Source organism: Carassius auratus, chromosome 11, assembly GCF_003368295.1.
Source record: "Carassius auratus strain Wakin chromosome 11, ASM336829v1, whole genome shotgun sequence".
In the NCBI taxonomy this organism is placed as follows: domain Eukaryota; kingdom Metazoa; phylum Chordata; class Actinopteri; order Cypriniformes; family Cyprinidae; genus Carassius; species Carassius auratus.
In genome coordinates this window covers 8,143,307-8,163,053 of record NC_039253.1, presented here as the reverse complement: position 1 = coordinate 8,163,053, position 19,747 = coordinate 8,143,307, and the positions used below count along the sequence as shown (strand labels likewise).

The 19,747-nt window shown below is 35.3% G+C and overlaps 1 protein-coding gene across 1 annotated transcript in view; it reads right to left on the bottom strand.

Annotated features, from left to right (window-relative positions):
* The window catches only part of LOC113110919 (semaphorin-3F-like), a 62,317-nt gene extending 61,538 nt beyond the window's left edge, over nucleotides 1-779 (bottom strand). The window contains exon 1 of the mRNA XM_026275209.1: nucleotides 412-779. The gene's annotated coding sequence lies outside the window, so the exon portion shown is untranslated. The remainder of the gene's footprint in view (nucleotides 1-411) is intronic.
* Between the last annotated feature and the right edge of the window lie 18,968 nt (nucleotides 780-19,747).

The window sequence follows — 19,747 nt, the reverse complement described above, 5'->3', positions numbered from 1 at the left end:
ACTTATTCCATACATGCAGTGTTTCGGAGCACATTACACTTTTAGAAATCACTTTGACATTATATAACCATTAACTTGTGAAGGCAAAAAAGAAGCTTTTCGACATACCTATATACAAATTTTTAACTAAAACTGTGATGTTGCCAACAACCTATATACAGCAAACAACAATCACACCCATAAATTCAAGAAATTACGTTTTAAGAATGGAGAAAAAAAAAAACAATCTGCCAACAATGAATGTTAAAGAGGGCAATAATTATTATAGGAGCTTGAAGGATTCAGGAAAAAAAAATAGCATTTAAAAAAACTTCAAAACCTTAGCGTTTTAATGTGTCTTATAACAAATATATTAATCATAAAATTAGTTATAATACTAAGTAATGGAAAGGCATGCAATCCAATGTTTACCTGCTTACTCTAAACTGTCCAGAAAGAACTTTGAGCTCAACTCAAAGAGTGAATCCAGTAAATGTCTGTGAGTTCTGGTTTGTGTTCGTATGCCCCAGGTCCCGCAGGTATAGTGAGGTACAGTCTTTATCTCTCTGAACACCTGAGCGCGGTGCACTGCTTCTCCTCTATTATAGTGTTCATCTGGCAACTGTTTTTGTAAAATCCCGTTTGATATCGAACTAAGAAGCCTTAAAGGAGCGTAAAGCCACCTGACAACTCCGTGAACTGCTTCAGCGCCCTGGCTGTCCGTCTGAATATCTCCAAACACAAGCGCACTTCTGCCCGCACTCATTCGCTCGCCTCAAATGCTGTCCAAAACAGCTTGGCAGGTGGATGCATTGTCGCTCATTTACATATGACACGCCCATTGGGTGGGAAGTTTACCTTGGAGCTACGCCCCCTTCAGTACGAGCTGCTGGGATGATCTTCAACGCAGTGTAGTGTATGCCAAGCGGACCTCTGGGTAACACTGTGAATGCGATTACATTCATGTTTCATTAGGTGGAGTAAACTCAGTAAGAATACATCAGAACTTACATATGTGCAATTAAAGTGAGGGACGCAATATTTGTGTTTTTTTTTTTTTTTTTACAATATAGTGTAATTGTGTAGGCTAACGTGTGGGCTATATATCTATTTCATAACCCACTTAGATGAGAAAAATGCGGTATTATGCTTATTTGCTGTGGAATAAAAGAATAAACCCATACTAGCAAACATTTAAAACAAGGTTTACCTAAAGGCTGAACTGTGTTCTAAAGACAGGAATATATTTGTAATACAATCATAGACTTTTAAAAAGTTATGTGGTTTGTGTGTGTGTGTACATGTCTGTATTATTTAGATATTTTATTTTTCACAATATTTTCTGTCCATTTTTTTTTTTTTTTTTTTTTACCTTTTAGTTTCTTCTAATTTTGTAAATGTATTTGTTTGTATTAACTCTTTCTGCAAAATGTTGTGAAAAATATTTGGCCATTTTATTTACAGAATTGTTTTTTTTTTTTTTTTTTTTTTTTGACAAATAGTGGTGGAAATAGTCAATAGCCTTTTGAAGCTAAGACAATAACTTATGTGTCATTACAGAACTTTCAAAAAATAGCCTATTCTCCGTCATAAAGAATGTAACAGCTAGCATCCAGTCTTTCTTTAGCAATGTAATGCATTGCATATACAGTATATTCAACAATCTATATATCTATTTATATTTTATTTGTTTACAGGTCAGAACATGAGAGCATTGTGCAATCGAGATTTTGAACTCCAGCGATTTCCCTTCAAGGTCTGCAAATCTAAGAACTTTGAAAAGTCCAATTTTGTTGACACTGGAATAATCACATCCAGTTCTGCTGCTTTTTTTTTTTTTTTTTTTTCAAACATATGCTTTGCTTTGAAACACAAACTAAGCAATGCAATTACAGTTAGAGAGCCTCAGGTTTAATTTATCCATGACTCTTTGCACACCACACACACACACACACATTCAAGTCCCTTCAGCTCAGCCTGTAAGCAGAAACACATTCTTGTATTAGGGAGTAAATGCTTCGCGTGTTAATACATGACAGAGGATTTTAGATAAAAGGCATACCGATGCTTGAAAAACTACTTGCGCCAAATTTACAGACAATATCATCATGCAACTTGTCTTCTTTCTCATAGTCTTTCAAAGACATGAATAAGTGTCGCTCTCCTTGATGCAGTGACATTTCTTAACAACATTCATCTGTTCAAAATTACTGTGTGTGTGTGTCTCCCTCAGTTAAGGTGATAGCAACATGGTGCCACTGCAGCCAGTGCTGAACCCACATGGAATGCCAGGGGAAAACCTCTAGGAGAAATCAAGAAGGTTTTGTGGTAGGTATCTTTTCTTTCCTTTCTTCTTCTGCTTAAGATTTATATATAAAATACTGTTACAAAAAATTATCCAAAATACAGCAAAAGCAGAAATACTATGAAATATTTTTTTAAATATTTAAAATAACTGCTTTTTATTTGAATATATTTTAAAATGTCATTTATTCCTGAGATCAAAGCTATATATCAGAGTGTAACATTTTGAACAAATAAGATGGCTACAAACTCAACAGACTCGTCAATTTCCCATAGTTCTGCCGTTCCGCAAACTCTTCAAATAGAACCACTTCCTTCTTGGTCAGCATAAACTATAGGATGGTCAGAAAAAAGTGGGACATCAACATGATGGAAGTGTTCTGTAGCAGTCTGTTTACACACATCTTTGTCTCTCACATCATGAAGTTATTTGAAAACCTTCAACTAATGAAAAGTCATTCGCTATTGTCAAAAAAGATTGAAAAAGCTAATTCCAGGCTTTGCATTGCTGCAATTCTGTCGCTCACATTCTTTATTAGCCTCCTATTTAATCTACATTCGCCGCAAAATTCCCATTATAGTCACAATGCAGCCTGCCGGTGAGATTGGGCTCGGGCTGAAGAGGTTGAATGGACAGAACCGGAGAATGAAGGGGAATCTGTCCTTTTCAGCACCGCCGAAGCATTCACCCCTCCCTCCTGTCTCGCGCCGACCTGCAATAAAATTGTTTTCAAAGACGACTTGGCAGAGGTCAAATGGAAGATGTCTGTAAATGAAAGCAGCCTGACTTTGTCTCCCTCCAGGCGAACTCTGACAACTTCGACAACTTATCTTTTCAGCGTGGGGTAAAGAGGGGCTTCTGGAGGAGGCAGGTCTTCACAACTGTCTCAGAAGCCGTCACCCTCTCCTTTATGTGGAAATAAAAGGCATTTCAGATGTCAAGACTGGATGTGGAGTCTGAGTGAGCCCGTGAACTTGTTTCCACCATGCTATTGTCTTTTATCCATTTTGCTGTATTGACATCGAATCTGCCCTCGAGAGATGGACCCCTAATACGGCTGCAGAAATATTAGTTGAATGTTTCAGTGGGATGACATGACGAGCTCACAGAAATAACAGGCCTGCGTTCCTGTGGTGCAGTAAAGCCCGGAGGATTCAGGTGTTATTGTACCTGTGTGTATCTGTGAACTGTGAGTGATAATGAAGGGTGCAGGCACTTTAGTCACAAGTGTTCACACTGTGATTACCTCAGGGGTCAATAACCCGACACCTTTCCCACAGCGGAGGAGTGTGTAGGAAACTCTGGGCCCTTTAGTTCTGGGCTTTTGTGTTAATAGGATGTGTATGTGTGTGTAGTTGAAAAATGTCCCATAGGATACATGGCAAAACCTTGATTTTGTGGATATTTTTTACAATAAATTGTTAAATTAAATTTAGATGTAATGAATAAGCTTTCCATTGATGTGTGGTTTATTAGGATTGGACAATATTTGGCTGAGATACAATTATTTGAAAATCTGGAATGTGAGGTTGCTAAAAAATCAAAATACTGAGAAAAGTTGTCCAAATGAATTCTTAGCAATGCTAATCAAAAATGAAGTTTTGATATATTTATAGTAGGGAATAAAAAAATAAAAAATATATTCATGGAACATGATCTTTACTTAATATCATAATGATTTTTGGCATAAAAGGAAAATCGATAATTTTTTGATCATGTGACACTGAGTATTCAGTGTCACATGATCCTTCAAAAATCATTCTAATATGCTGATTTGATGTTCAAGAAACATTTTTATTATTATCAATGTTGCCAGTTGCATCCTTGCTGAATACAAGGTTGTTTTTTTATTCGTTTCTTTATGTGTAAAATTAAAATGGTTTTTTGTACCTTTTTGCTTTCTTTTTTTTGGATAAAAATATCCGTTTTTTTCTTGGATTTGTGTTTACTTACATTCAAATGCGACACTTTAATATAAAATACAGCAGGTTTGATGTCAATTACCAAATGTCAGGAGTTCTAGCATAATCATATTGAATATGATGCTACTGTATTGCTTCAGAATATTTATAAAAGTTTTCTCATCTTTTGTGGTGAGATTTGGTAACACTTTAGTTTTGGGATCAGTTCTCACTATTAACCTGCAGTTTATTAGCATCCCTATTATTAACATACTTGGCTGTTTATTAGTTCTAATAAAGCACATAATCTGCATGACCATATTCTACATCCCTAATCCTACCAATACCTAAACGTAACATCTACTTTACTGACTATAATTAAAAGGCAAATAAGGAGTTTATTGAGGCTAAAGTCATAGTTAATTGTTTGTTAGCTGAAATTGGACCTTAAAATAAACTGTGACCTGAGTTTTTTGTTATATTTGGTGCTCAGCTCAAAGATCCTCAGTCGACTGCTGGCACTGAAACATTTATACTGAGATCTTTGAAGAAACCTACCTTTGGAACAAACAGCCTACTGTAGTTTCCTCCTTTCACTCTGAAGTCTTCCTCCAGTGCTCTTCAAAAACAGACAAACGATCTCTATTTCTGTCCAGCCTGATACAACCTCATGCCCCCTTCACTAAAGTACTGTAAAAAGCAACGTTTGTCCCTTGCACCATTGGTCTGTCCCGTCTCAGTGCTAATGGTCCTGATTAGTCTCCTGTACTGGTTTCCCTCAGGTGGATGGAGATTTGGAAACCGTCATGTGCTCTTTCTCAATTTGTGGAGGTTAAAGTGTCACTCCTGTCTCGGTACTTAAGAGGTTCTGTTGAATAGGCCTCTATTTGTACCCAATCAAAGAAGACATATCACATCAGCCATCTGAATCACTCAGGAGGCATTAGCGCTATTATCGTTTGGAAATAAACACAACTCTCAGGGATTTTCTCTATCAGCCTAATCATTTTACATCTTCAACATTCAAAATTTTCATAATCTTTTTTCCAAATCTGAGTTATAATTCTACATACTGTTTACTACCTTAATTCAGATTCAGTTTAAAACCAGGAATTTAAAAGCTGTTTCCAACTCAATTCTGAATGCCACAGCACCCTGAGAAGAACTGGGGGGGTAAGTATTCTTCAGTGATGGACACACACTCTAGAACTTTTCCATACGTACAGCACACACACAACACACCCTCAAACAGTACGACAGATTAAATGGTTGAATTAATGAGAGAACATGTAGTAATCTTACAGCCTCAATAGGAACCTTATGCTGTGACAAGATATGACATAAAAAAAGCCTCCTGACAAGCCAGCGGTAGAGCTGATGTCCCGTCTCTCTCATTAGCATATATATGAGAAAAGTTCTCTCCTCTGCCTCTCACCTTGAGCATTCACAGGTCTTCATCTCCGCTCAAACACTCTGCTCCAAATAACTCAGAGCAGAGTTTATACATCTTTCCCAAAGTTCTGATTTTTTTTGGTCTAATTTTCTTTCTGCAGCTGTGAAAACAGGTTTTATTTGAGAGTCGTGGACAGTCAAACTCTTTGTCAACTTTCAAAATAAGAAGTGAAGTTTTATTGAGGCCGTTCAGCTTTGGCAGAATGAAATATTATGAGTCACCATCACTGAAGTCCTGTATACAGGGCAAGGACATAAAATGTGTTGGACCTTCAAGAAATAGGAAAAAATATGTTTCAGCTGTTTGTCATTTGTATATAATGTACTTTAAGGTTTAGTTCACCCAAAAATTACAATTCTGTAATTAATTACTCACCGTCATGTCAATTCAAATCCAAAAGACCTCTGTTCATCTTCAGAACACAAATTAAGATGTATCAGATGAAATCTCTAACCCTCCCATAGACAGCAATGGTCCTTACACGATCAAGGTCCAGAAACGTACCAAGGACATCGGTAAAATAATCCATGTGACTTCAGTAATTCAACCTTTATCTCAAAAAGCTTTCAATTTCACTTTTTGTGAATGAAAGAAAACAAAAATAATTACTTTATTCAACAATTAGTCTCCTCCACGCCACCCTAGTGCCATTTTGGAGAATATCCACTGAACGTGAACAACGTATGCTGTTCTGTTTAAGATGTGTCACGTACTGTAGATACCTTGTCTACATTGTTTAAACTTGGATCTGAATGTAAATAATGTATCCGTGTGACGCAGCTGACACAGAACATCATATGTTGTTTACGTTCAGTGGATACTCTCCAAAATGGCACCAGAGTGATGAATAGTTGAATAAAGTCATTATTATTATTTTTCGCATTTTGCATTAAATCTCTCCGTCTGATTTTCCGCTGAAACATTGATCTGGTGTCAACGTTTCAGAGTTCCAGGTTTTCATTCAGATTATCCTATAAGTATCTCTTTTCACCACAATCAGTCAAAATTACTAGCATTTCAACACACTAATACATATATTTTAATCAAGGACACAAAGAATCGTGTGAGGATAAACCAGGTTTTGGCCGCCAGCCCAAAAGCTTAAACACAAAACCATCTGTATTTAATAACTGAAGACTACATTTTAAGAGCTTGTCCTTTGACTGACAGTTGTACCAAATAATTGGAAACCATAGAAGGGTCTCCCTTTCTCTTTTCTTTCACTAGTTTCCTTACATTTTTTACCCATTATATGTGGAAGGATGAGGTTGAATCCGCTGTCCACAGACCAGGAAAAACAGACCACGCTCTTGAGAGCGCAGGAACAGAGCCATCCCTGAGTGTGTGTGTGCCAATTCTCTCAGTTTCAAATTTAACACTACACCTTCATCTTCCACCACATAGAATTAATGTTTAAAAATACCTTCATTAAATACACCTTAACAGAATAAAGCCACAAACCAGAGCTCTCTGCTGCACTGCTAATTCAACAATTCCCTGTAATGTTTTTCAGACCAGTTCAGACCTGATCCTGGCTTGTTCTGTGGGAACAAACACGCTTGGGCTGGGGTGAGTTGGGGGGGTGCGAAAAATCCAAACCCAGCCGACCAAGTTCAAACACTGATTTAATTCAGTGCAAATGGAACAACCTTGACAAATGCATGCGTACATCATAGGAGGGTTATGTTATGATTCATTTATGCGTCAGGGTTTGGGTTCGGTCCAAGGGAGGCACAGGTTTGGTTTGTGGGCACATGCTCTGCCCACAGGACTAAAAAAATATAAAATGACCATAAAAATGACTGTTTAAAGTGCAGAAGAATGATGAAGTGAGTAAAGGGCTGAAGTAAAATGAAATGCTAGTAATTATGACTGATAGGGGTGAATGGAAATGCTAATGGGATGGTCTGAATTAAAACATGAGGGAACTGGGTACAGGTTTTAAAAACGGAATAATCACACACACACACACGCGCACACACACACACACACACACACACACACACACACACACACATATATATATATATATATATATATATATATATATATATATATATATATATATATATATATATATATATATATAGTCAGTTAAACCTCTTTTTAAAGCAAAAACAACTTTTTATATATTTATAAAAAATATTAATACAAATTGATTGGGAGAGTGATGTTCATAACTATTAATACATCTCTCTCTCTCTCTCTCTCTCTCTCTCTCTCTCTCTCTCTCTTTCTCTTTAAGCTATCATTTTATCCAGCTGTCAAGATTGAATACATAAATTTGAATGTATAAATGTTATACAACTTTGTCAAGTAACCATGAATGCAAGTCAATGTAGAACAAACCAAGCATTTTTGTAAATTTGGCCCAGGATACACAAAGTAATTCCTATCAAAACACTTTCAGGCTTCAGTTCAAGTGTTTATATCATTTAAGCCATCCGGGAAGGGGTGCCCAGGTTTAGCTTGTTTTTCTGAACTGGAGAGGCCAAAATGACTCAAGTTCAGCATTCTGGCACATTGCTATGGGAAGTTAGCTATTTTATTTATCATTTTATGTAGATACTTGGTTTACCTGTATTTTTGGTCAAATAAATGCAGCCTTGGTGCGCATAAGATAACTTAATGAAGGAACAATCCTCCTGACGTAATCTGAGGACATGCTTAAGGCACGACAGATGAATCAACCCTTGAGGGGTTTGAACTTACAACAATGAAATCCTTTGATCATCAAAATCTTTAATGAGCAGGCTACACTCATTAAAGAAAATTAAGAAAATGTTGGTTTAAGGTGCCGAGGCTATGCTGGATGAATTCATGGAAGGAGTGAGGGCAACTAGCCATGTACATACTATTTTCTTTATGACTGTTGCCATTATAAGCATCATTACGCACTCCTCCCAAACTCCCATTAGGAGAATGATCCATCTCTATTTTTAATCGAAGTTGCGACAATCTCACCAGAGAGATCTTAAAATGGGTGGAGGATGCTGTATCGTGCGGTGACATGTTAAACAATGTGCTTCATCTGTAGTATCTGCATCATCTAAAGAAAAAACAAACTGAAATGTCATGTCATGAGGGTCAAATCAAATCATACCTGATTCTGATAAAGCTTGCAATTACAGAGTGAGCAGTCATCGTAAACAAGACAAATGAAAGCATCTTGGAAGGTAAAAGAAAATGCTTTGCTAGATTGAGAGGTTGTGGTGAAATAAATGAGTGTTGCCTCATTATACAGATTTGCAAGAAATAGGATATGTATTTACCCGTATAATAATAAAATTAAATAAAAGCCCACATTATACTCAAAGAGGAAGAGTAATACTGTATATTGTGTAGCAACCTTGGTGGGCACATCGTGTGCCTACTTCCTAAGGATACAGCGTGTGTGGCAAGTCCCGGTTGGGAGGAAAGCTATTACAGCGTTTATGCTTTTTAATAGTTCATCTCAGTGGCATTTCAGCTGTTGGCCTTCCTCCCTTCCTGCTACCAGAACACCAAGATCAAGGGCAAAGAGATATGTTCTTGTGTGTGTATGCCAGTGCTAATGCTAATGCAAGTAATAAAACCTTGCCAATCTCAATTAAGAATAATGACTGGCACTTTTTTTAATGCTCCAAAACACGCAGCATAACTGCCATTGTAAAAATCTTATAAATACTTCATCATAAAGAACCACAAACAATGAAGAAGGCAGACAACATTGCATGTGTTTATAGAACACAAAATTTTGTTTCTATAGAAAACTTAGACTGATGGATGGCATAAACGGCTTGTTAAACTGCATAATTAAGCACGCACAATTAGAAGAGTCTGAACGAAGAAATGAAAACAATGATCTCAGTGTTTGAGGTTTTGAAATTGTCTTATCTACGCTTGATCGAGTTCAAAACAGCTCTCTTTGTGAATTTGTGAAGGCCATCTAAACTCTATGACATCATGCTTGTGCACACTAAAAATGCTAGGTTATTTTTTAACCCTAATGCTGAGTTTAGCCTGTTAGGTCATTTTATTGGGTAGTTTTTAATATTTTTACCCATGTACTGGGTTGTTGTTGTTGTTTGTTTAACCCAAATGCTGGGTTCATTTTGTTGGGTCATTTTATTGGGTTATTTTTAATATTTTATAGCAGCCCTTCACCAGCTCAGATTTCAACGAAAACTTGCACACACATTAGCAGTGTTTTGGTAAAAAGCGATTACAGACAACAGTTGAAATTCTACTTTGAAATGTTACATTTTTATGTCTAAAGTGCTTGTTAAACGAGTTTGAATGTATGTAATATTGTAAACTATGCTGTATTCAACCAAATAAATTAGTCTTATAGTTTGTCGTGTTGTCAAAATCTTTTGATTTTTGCTGTTGCCTTTAGTAATTTTTAATTTTGTGTCCATTTTAAACCAGCAATATAATACATTTTGACTTTTTTTTTTTCAATGCAAAAAATTTACAAAATGGAAACTATACAAGCCAGGCAATTGTCTTAAACCTGGATTTTATGTTGATATGAAAGAATAGATTTGAGTGGATCTCTGTTTTGTTCTTTCTTATGACCCAATCTACCACACCCAGAACAATGGTGGAACAACCTGGAATACAAAGACTTGGAGAATACTGGGGAGAAAATCCAAAATCCTGCAAACAATAAAATCTCCATAACAGAGCTGTTTCACATAAAACACTAGTAAAGCATTAAGGCAAGCCACAGCAGAGGGGAAAAAAAAGAAAAGAAAAATCCCAGAAACAGAGAAACACAGCATCATGCATAATGTTAAATGCCATCATTACTGTCTTGGATTGCAATGCTCAAAGCAATCTTAAAACCTCAAAAAGCCACCAGTAGGTTTCATTTATGCATTTGGCAGTTACTTTTATTCTAACCTAGGTTCACTGGCAAAACTTGCCTCACCCTATACTTTTGCATACAACTCACTGCAGTTTGCAGCTGAAATGAACACTAGTGCAGCAACCTCCTTCAACTTTTATACCATTTTACACAAATAATGATTAAAGGGGCAGATTATTGATTAATAAAGACTTATTTTCACACAGTCCCTTGCAAAACACATTGTTAGTATACTTTTACCAGAGCACATGAATTGTAAACTAGTTTGTAGGCTTTTCTGTTATTGTAAACTTGCTTGGTAGACCAACTGGTAAAGTGTTGTATTTGCGATGAGAAAAGATTAGGTATAAATCCATGCAACCTGAATCAGGAGAAAAGACTCGTAGAAATAAACTAAAATGGCATGATTGCATTTTCATCTACAGTTTTAGGGATAGGTTCTATTTTCAAATGCAACTGAGCATTAACCTTTCACCACCAGTCACCAGACATTTCGTTTCTGAACTGCGGTGATATGTAATATCATTGTCAGATTCACGTTGTTTTGTTTTGTCTTCAGCTTTTAAGAACTGATGCTTTCTCCGGTAGTAGGCAGAACTAATGCACAAACTGCAATCTCATTGGCTGGCACTTACCTATTATCATCCCCTGTTTTGCTTTCAGCAAATCAATTCAAGCAAACACAGACAACGTGATTAATATTCATGAAACCAGCGGCACATTAATCCTTAGTATGTTTTATATTGTTATTAGTGGTATAATTTATAGTAGTTTTGTTATCATTTACATTTACATTTATTCATTTAGCAGACACTTTTATCCAAAGCGACTTACAGTTGAAGACAGTGGAAGCAATCAAAAACAACAAAAAGAGCAATGATATATAAGTGCTTTAACAAGTCTCAGTTAGGTTAACACAGTACACGTAGCATGGAATTTTAAATAATATAATAAATAAAAAGAAAACAGAATAAAAAAAGAATAGAGCAAGCTAGTTAGAGGTCTTTACACATACACACACACACATATATAATTGCATAATAAATGAAAAGAAAAATAGAATACAAAAAGATTAGAAAGGTAGTTAGATTTTTTAAGAATAGAATTAGAATATTGAGTGATAAAGTTAGAGGGTCAAATAAAGATGGAAGAGATGTGTTTTAAGCCGATTCTTGAAGATGGCTAAGGACTCAGCTGCTCGGATTGAGTTGGGGAGGTCATTCCACCAGGAGGGAACATTTAATTTAAAAGTCCGTAAAAGTGACTTTGCACAATCAAGCGACGTTCACTTGCAGAACGCAAGCTTCTAGAGGGCACATAAGTCTGAAGTAACAAATTTAGGTAAATGGGTGCAGAGCCAGTGGTAGTTTTGTAGGCAAACATCAATGCCTTGAATTTTATGCAAGCAGCTATTGGTAGCCAGTGCAAATTGATAAACAGAGGTGTGATGTGTATTCTTTTGGGCTCATTAAAAAGTAATCTTGCTGCCGCGTTCTGAATTAATTGTAAACGTTTGATAGAATTGGCTGGAGACCTGCCAAGAGGGCATTGCAATAGTCCAGCCTGGACAGAACAAGAGCTTGAACAAGGAGTTGTGCAGCATGTTCCGAAAGAAAAGGCTTGATCTTCTTGATGTTGAATAAAGCAAATCTGCAGTATTTTAGCAATGTGGTCTGAGAAAGTCAGCTGATCATCAATCATAACTCCAAGGCTTCTAGCTGTTTTTGAAGGAGTTATGGTTGAAGTGCCTAACTTGATGGTGAAATTGTGATGGAACGATGGGTTTGCTGGAATCACAAGCAGTTCTGTCTTGGCAAGGTTGAGTTAAAGGTGATGGTCCATCATCCAGGAAGAAATGTCTGTTAGACAAGCTGAAATGCGAATAGCTACCATCGGATCATCAGGATGGAATGAGAGGTAGAATTGAGTGTCATCATCATAGCAATGGTATGAAAAGCCATGTTTTTGAATGACAGAACCCAATGATGCCATGTAGAAAGAGAAGAAAAGAGGTCCAAGAACTGAGCCCTGAGGCACCCCAGTATTAGATGTTGAGACTTGGACACCTCACCTCTCCAAGATACTTTGAAGGACCTATCTGATAGGTAAGACTTATGATATGTTATCAGTAGTTATTTCCCCTTTTTTGTAGAAACACTAAATGACAAACAATATCTTAAGCACTACCGTCAATCCTAAATTAAGTAAACATGACAAATATGCATTCATACATGGCTATTATAATTACAATCATCATATAATGCAAAATTATCATAATACCATATTATAATGTTTGACTGATGCTAAGTGTACTTTCAAATATATAAAAAAATGCAAAATTATTATAATACCATATTATAATGCTTGACTGATGCTAAGTGTACTTTCAAATATAAAAAAAAATAAACTGTGCCATTTTACAAACATATATAAAAGTATATCAGATGTATTATTATTTATTATTATTATTATTATTATTAAAAATGTTTAAGTTACACAAGTTACTTTCCCTGGTAATTACTTACTTTTATAATGATGTAATTCAGTTACTAACTCAGTTACTATTTGTGAGAAATACAGTAACTAGTAACTTTAACTAATTACTTTTTTTTTTTTTTTTAAGTAACATGCCCTGCACTGCTCATTTCACTTTAAAAGTGTTGCAATATGTGCAACGGAATATCAATTCCCTCAATCACCTTATACAACCTCTGGCTCTGGCTGAGATCACATATGTGGATGAACAGCATTGTGGGAGAATTCAGACCTACAAGAGCTCATATAGGTCTGCAAGGAAATTACCTTCAGATTCATGTCATAAACGTGCCAGAATTTCCTTGCTTAGTTATGAATGTTAGTCATTGTTACTTTCAATGATATTTAATGAAGTTGTCCCCAATGCTGGGGTTTATACGTATATGATGCTTTAGCCAAAGCATGAGAGAAAGAACCCAACCCACATTATTCCTTCACTTTAATGAGATGCCAATGTCCCTGGGAAGCCAGTTCACTCAGCAGCCATCTTGGCAATGTCAACAGGCAGCTATTTTCTAGTTATATAAGTGCAGCCCCTATCTACTTCAATGAAAAAAGACTAAAATATACAAGACTGTTGGCTGCTATTACATTTTAATAACATGTTAAACCATAAATATAATTCGACAACTGCCATCATAAAAGTTGATTCTTCAGCTCAAATCAGGGATGTATCAGTAGGGCTCTTTTAACTAAAAACCAGGACATTTCTACAGCCGCCTACTGAACACTGCAATTCCACCCTATATTGTCTCTATACTGTATGTGTCTGTACTAAAGTACTGGAATATTGATAAAGTAATAACAAAAGTACTTACGTTTAAGTATAGGGAAAATCATTACAATAAAAGAAATACAATTTTATTTTCTTTTTTCTTTTTTTTCTTTTCTTTTCTCTTTTCTTTTCTTTTTTAAACAGAGAAATAGAAAAGCAACCAAATAAATAAGACTGATATATATATATATATTCCTATCCAACAGCTTGGGGTCAGTAAGATTCCCCCCCCCCCCCCCAAAAAAAAAAATATCAAGCAATGTAACATTTTTCTACATCGATAACAATCAGAAATGTTTCTTGAGTTGCACATCAGCATATTATAATGATTTCTGAAGGATCATGTAGAAAATGGTGCTAAAAAAAATCAGCTTTACCATCACAAGAGAAAGAATTAGGTTTTAGAATGAATTCAAAGAGAAAACTATTATTTTTGAAGTTGGTGAAATTGGCCAATAAATGCAGCCTTGGTGAGCATAAGCGACTCAAATATACATATCACCAACCTCAAAAATTTGAATGGTTGTGGACTTTTTCTGTAAAATGTTGTAAATCAAATCCTGATTATCAATTTATATTATGTTCAACAATACAATTATGTATTTATTTTAAAAATAAAATATTTTATTTTATTTTATTTGTTTACATGGTATTCTGCCTTCCGTTCATTGTGATGATTGTAGTTCATTGTTTTAACCTAACAAAAGCTAAATGAAGGTGCATTATGGCGGCAGCTCTTTGGTCTAATCTGAATGGAAACCTCAGGGCTCTGGCAGTCAGGAGCCAGGAGGATTAGGCGTGTTGGAAATGCTTTTGTTACCAAGGCACTGCGGCTGTTGACTTAGGTGCTTCTGCCTGGTTGCCTCGGGTTAGTTGCATCAGATCAGTAAATGTTAGCGACAGCTCCGTTATTGTTACTGTCTCTAATATGGTTTGCACTAATATGGTTGATGGCGCTAATAGATGATGAATGCATGTTGACGCACAGCAGCATGTTGATGGGAGTGTGCAGCACTTTTTTTTGTCTGTTTTTACTGTACTTTCCATCCCTCTCCGCCCAAAGGATGTAAACAGGGGTCCCTTAGTTGGCAGGTGGGATGTGATGATGTCACAATGTGCCTTCACAAATATATTTATCTCATGGCTCCAATACTCAGAGCTACTTGGAAACACCGTTCAAGCAGGAAACATTAACTATTATAAAGTGGCTTCCTGAAACCACCCGCTTCCTCTAAAAGTGCCTGGTCAGATCCAAATTCACGCAACTTCCCTGCTTTGTCACTTCCTATGATGCTGGGCTGCACCTCATGCTGGTAATGACATAATATGATTTCACACCCATTTTGCAAGCTGTTATATAGATCTGGGAAATTATTAATAAAAGAAAATGTACGATTTGATCCTAAATGCTATGGATTTGATATAAATAAAGACAGAAACTAAGGTTAAAAAACTTTTATAGGATTGTGTTTACATGTAGAAGTATATTCAAACTATAAATCCACAGTTTTTTTCTAATAACAGTAATAGCCTATATTTGCTATATTTATTTGTTATATATAATAGCATATTTCTGACATACAAGATACCACAGTAAATAACAATACTATTGATTAGTGGACTATTCCTTAAAAAAAAAAAAAAATTACAAATAAAAACTTTGTAAGCATTAAAAAAAAGAAAAAAAAAAACTTGATTGTAGGAACATTTAGACAATTATTGTATGTTTATTTTTAAGCCTATAAACCATGCCTTTTCCACTTGGAAAAAATTAAAATAAGTGATTTTTTTTTTTTTTTTTTTTTTTTTCATGAAATTAAGACACCTTCAAATGACAAGAAATTGTATTGTGCCATCTCAGGCTATGTTATTTATTATTTTATTTATAATTTTTGGGGTATTTTTGTCAAAAGTTTTTACCGACACAAGCGTTGCTAGAAACTCTAGTTTAAATGGAACTATGTGAAAGTTTTCACATATATGAGAAGCATTTTAGTCTTTATATAGTCTTTATATAAAACTTTATATAGTTTTATGTTTGTCATTCAGATGACCAAGAACATCCTAATTTTGGATGGTGACCACATGCCAATTAAGAAAAATATATTATTTTTAAAAGAAACTTTTTTTTTTTTTTAAGGGCTTAGTTAAAAACAAAATATAGTAAAAGGTAAATTGGAAAAACCTTGAAGGCAGTATCAAATATAATTTGTATAATTTTATGAAACAAATGACAGAAGCAGGATTGACAGAGTAACAGGGATGATAGGACACACATTCTTCTGAACGCTGCACATATGTTTTTTACATCATGTAAAGTTTTACCATTTTAAATTGCATTATATTGTTTTGCACTTGCTTGGCATAGTTGTATGACAATAGTAAACAGTCAATTCTCTTATTTGTAATTCAATGTACATGGATGCATTATTGACAACGAGTTATGTAAATCAGGAAATCAGGGTAGACCATTAAAATTATATATATTTTATAGAAAAAATGTATACATATGCCATTATTTTTTTTTTTGCCTTCATTTTGCAAATTAAAAGCCCTTTTCATACAAAGAAAAAAACTCACAGTGAGGGACAGGCCCAAAACCTTACCCTGATCAGCATAAATACTATTCAAATTATTTAAAATAATATTTAATTGAATTTTATAGAATGACCCATGATCTAAACTTTTCTGAAAAAAAAACTATGATCATTAAATAACTAAACATTTAAATATCATCTTATAAATTATTGAGATAAAGAGTGATAACTGTCTGTTATGTTAATATCTCATTGATTGACATCATCAGACTTCCTCTTTGACCTTAAAAATATCAGTAACTGCATCAGATTGCATATTTTCCTTAGTTTGAGCCTCTAAGTACTGTCAAATGGAGTTTTATTCTATTGTATATTAAGCTACATGAGCCATGAAAGCCTGATGTATTATATTTCTCAATAAGTTTAATAAGCTGTTCCACTTAAAAAAAAAAAAAAAATTATCAAGTCAAATGTCAGGCTTTAAAGGGATAAGGATAATTATACATATGTCTATAAATAAGGCTCCAGGTCTCCAAATAAGAAACTCTTCAGCCTCTTCAAAAATATTCAAGAAAAAAAAAAGAAAAGAAAAAGGTCTTTCCAACATCAAGGTGAAAACTGCCGAAATGTAATTACCTCAAAACCAGCCCAGGGCAGGAAGGATATCAGAAAACACAGGAAAGTTGTCGAAGCAAGACAGAGTTTTAGTCAGAATATTTCAAGAGAATGATTGCAAGTTCTGCCAGAGTGCTGGAGGGAGTGGAAAGATGCATGTCTGGGCCCTTCAGAGTTTTAATATCTGAGTATAAAAATATGTGCATTGTTAAATCTGTGTCTATAAAAAGTGGCCTAAATACAGTATTATTGATGTCAGGTGAGTGGTGTTTAGCTAACACGGCATATATCTACTCAGAGAGAGACAGTTAAAGCAGCAGAGACAGAATTAGAAAGCACTGTGGATGTTTTTAATTTTCACTTTTCCCTCACAGACATACGATCCACTGGTGCTGCTGCCAGAATATTAGCCAGCATGATTCCCCTCAAAGCCCGAGACACACAGACCCCAGTGTATTGCCTTCAGGATGTTATGAACCAGGTCAAGACTTGCTCACACTGGTATACACATCAGCCATCACTTTTCTTGGGCACTGTTCAGGTGTTAGATCATGGTACTGGCAACAGTCATCCTGTCAAAGCCAGTGAGAAGCAAATTTGAAACCACATTAAAAAAATAATAATAAAAAAGTTTCTAAAGCCAGTGATCCTCTGCACCAGGTTTATTATTTTGCAACTTTATCGATCTAACAAATACCAACATGTAAAAATTTGATAAATTATGCCTGTCAGATATTTTGGCAGAGGTTTTTTGCACTGATTTAAAATGTATGTGGACCTACTCTTTAGTTTGATCACAAGCTGCTAAATCTGATGTTTAAAATAGGCATGATTCAATGTAAAGGCAATGCATTGTTTTTCATTTGTAATATTTTTCAAAGAATCCTTTATGCTTACCAGCTGTATCAAAAAATGCATTCTGGGGGTAGCAAACATTTATAAATAAATCAAAATAAATCTGAAAACAATTAGTTCACATCAAAGACACAATTACTAAAGAATTACTGGAATGTCAAAAGAAAATACTGCATCATTGAAAATAGGGGTGGTTGGGGGGATGGGATAAGTGCTGATCAATGTTGGCCCACATGAATGTGTTTAAAGTCAAAACTTCCTTCAATAAAAAATGTTTTGAGCTAATTATAGCCTAAACCATTCCAGATACTTCCTCTCCAGCCAATTAATGGCTGTGAAAACCAGTAATGTAAGCACTTTAATGCAGCAAAAAATACACTGAGCTACTATAATACTTTTCAATATTTTCAATATTTTAATAAATATTTTTCAGACAAAATGTACGTGTAAAGTGAAAAAAAAAAAAGTACGTTTTAACATATCAAAATCCACATATTTATTTAATCCACATAATCCAACATATTTATTTAAGGACTGTTTTCATTATAAAAAGTGTTTGATCTGTGCATATTTCTCTATTGATTCAATATTAAAAGCAATATTATGAAATATTGTGGTTTGAAGTTTTTAATAACCATCTTAATAAAGCTTTTCACTTCACAAGGCACTCACTGATGGACTGGAGCTACTTGTAGATTATTGTGATGTATTTTTCAGCCGTTTGGATGGCACCCATTCTCTACAGAAGATCCAATGGTGAGCAAGTGATGTAATGCTTAATTTCTCAAGATCTGTTCTCATAAAGAAACAAACTCATCTTGGATGTCTAAAGGATGACAAAATGTTCAGCAAATTATCATTTTTGCTTGAACTATTCTTTAAAATAATCATATTCACATTTGTTTCTGTTTTTTCTTGAGAATTGCATATCTCATTTGTTATGCTTCTTAAGTCAATTTAATTGGTTTTAATAAAATAATAATAAAAAAAAAACTCATGGATTAATTTACCAGCTGTGACATAAAGGTATTGTGGAGTGTTAAGTGCCCTTCTAACTATGAGTGTAGACAAACAGATCTGTTTTGCTGGTGTTAAACAAAGAGCCAGCAGATAGTATCTTAGCAGACAAGATGTCATGCATAGAGGATGAGGGCGAATCCCTGTTGTGGTCTGGGAGGTTTTTGGAGTATTCGCGTGAGTGTGTGTATATGCGTGAGTGCTGAGGGTCGTTTCCGTCACTAATGCTCATGTCGTGCATACCTGGCTCCTGTCCCCAAAAGATCATGATATAATTCACATGCCAAGCACCAGCCTGTCCTGCCCAACTCTTTTGTATGTCTTACAGTATAATCTACATCCCAATGATCTGCTTCTTAACATGTTCTGCCCTATAACCCAAACCTGGATCTTGTCACACTAATACCTTAGTACCTACTTTGAGACATATGAGTGTCAGCCAAAGCCCCAGTGGCTTATCACAGCCAATGTTTGCCTGCAAGGAACCTTTGGGAAATGCAATTCACCTGGTCTCCACCCTTGGCTTACAACCTCACTCTTTCCCATTTGTAATAATTGGTCACTTCCTTTCAACTTGTGCTTATCTCATTGTATTGTTAGAAGAACACTCATTATATCCCCCCATCGTCAATGTTTGTCACTAAGAGCTTGACAACCTAGGGCTGTGTAAAGAAGAGATTTATACAATTGGTGTTTCCAGTATTTTCGTTGCCCTGAAGGGAAACAACAAAGAGCTTCTTTCATCTTGTTGGAAGGAAGCAAGGCTGCCCACCTCAGTTTGTTTACTGACACATACAGGCAGGAAGTAATATCATGTAGTTTTACCTTCAATAACGAGTTTAATAAACTCTTTACAGTGTGAAAGAGTGAACGTAGTACAAATTCACTCTTTCATAATGTAGACAGTACTTAGTTGCAGGTGT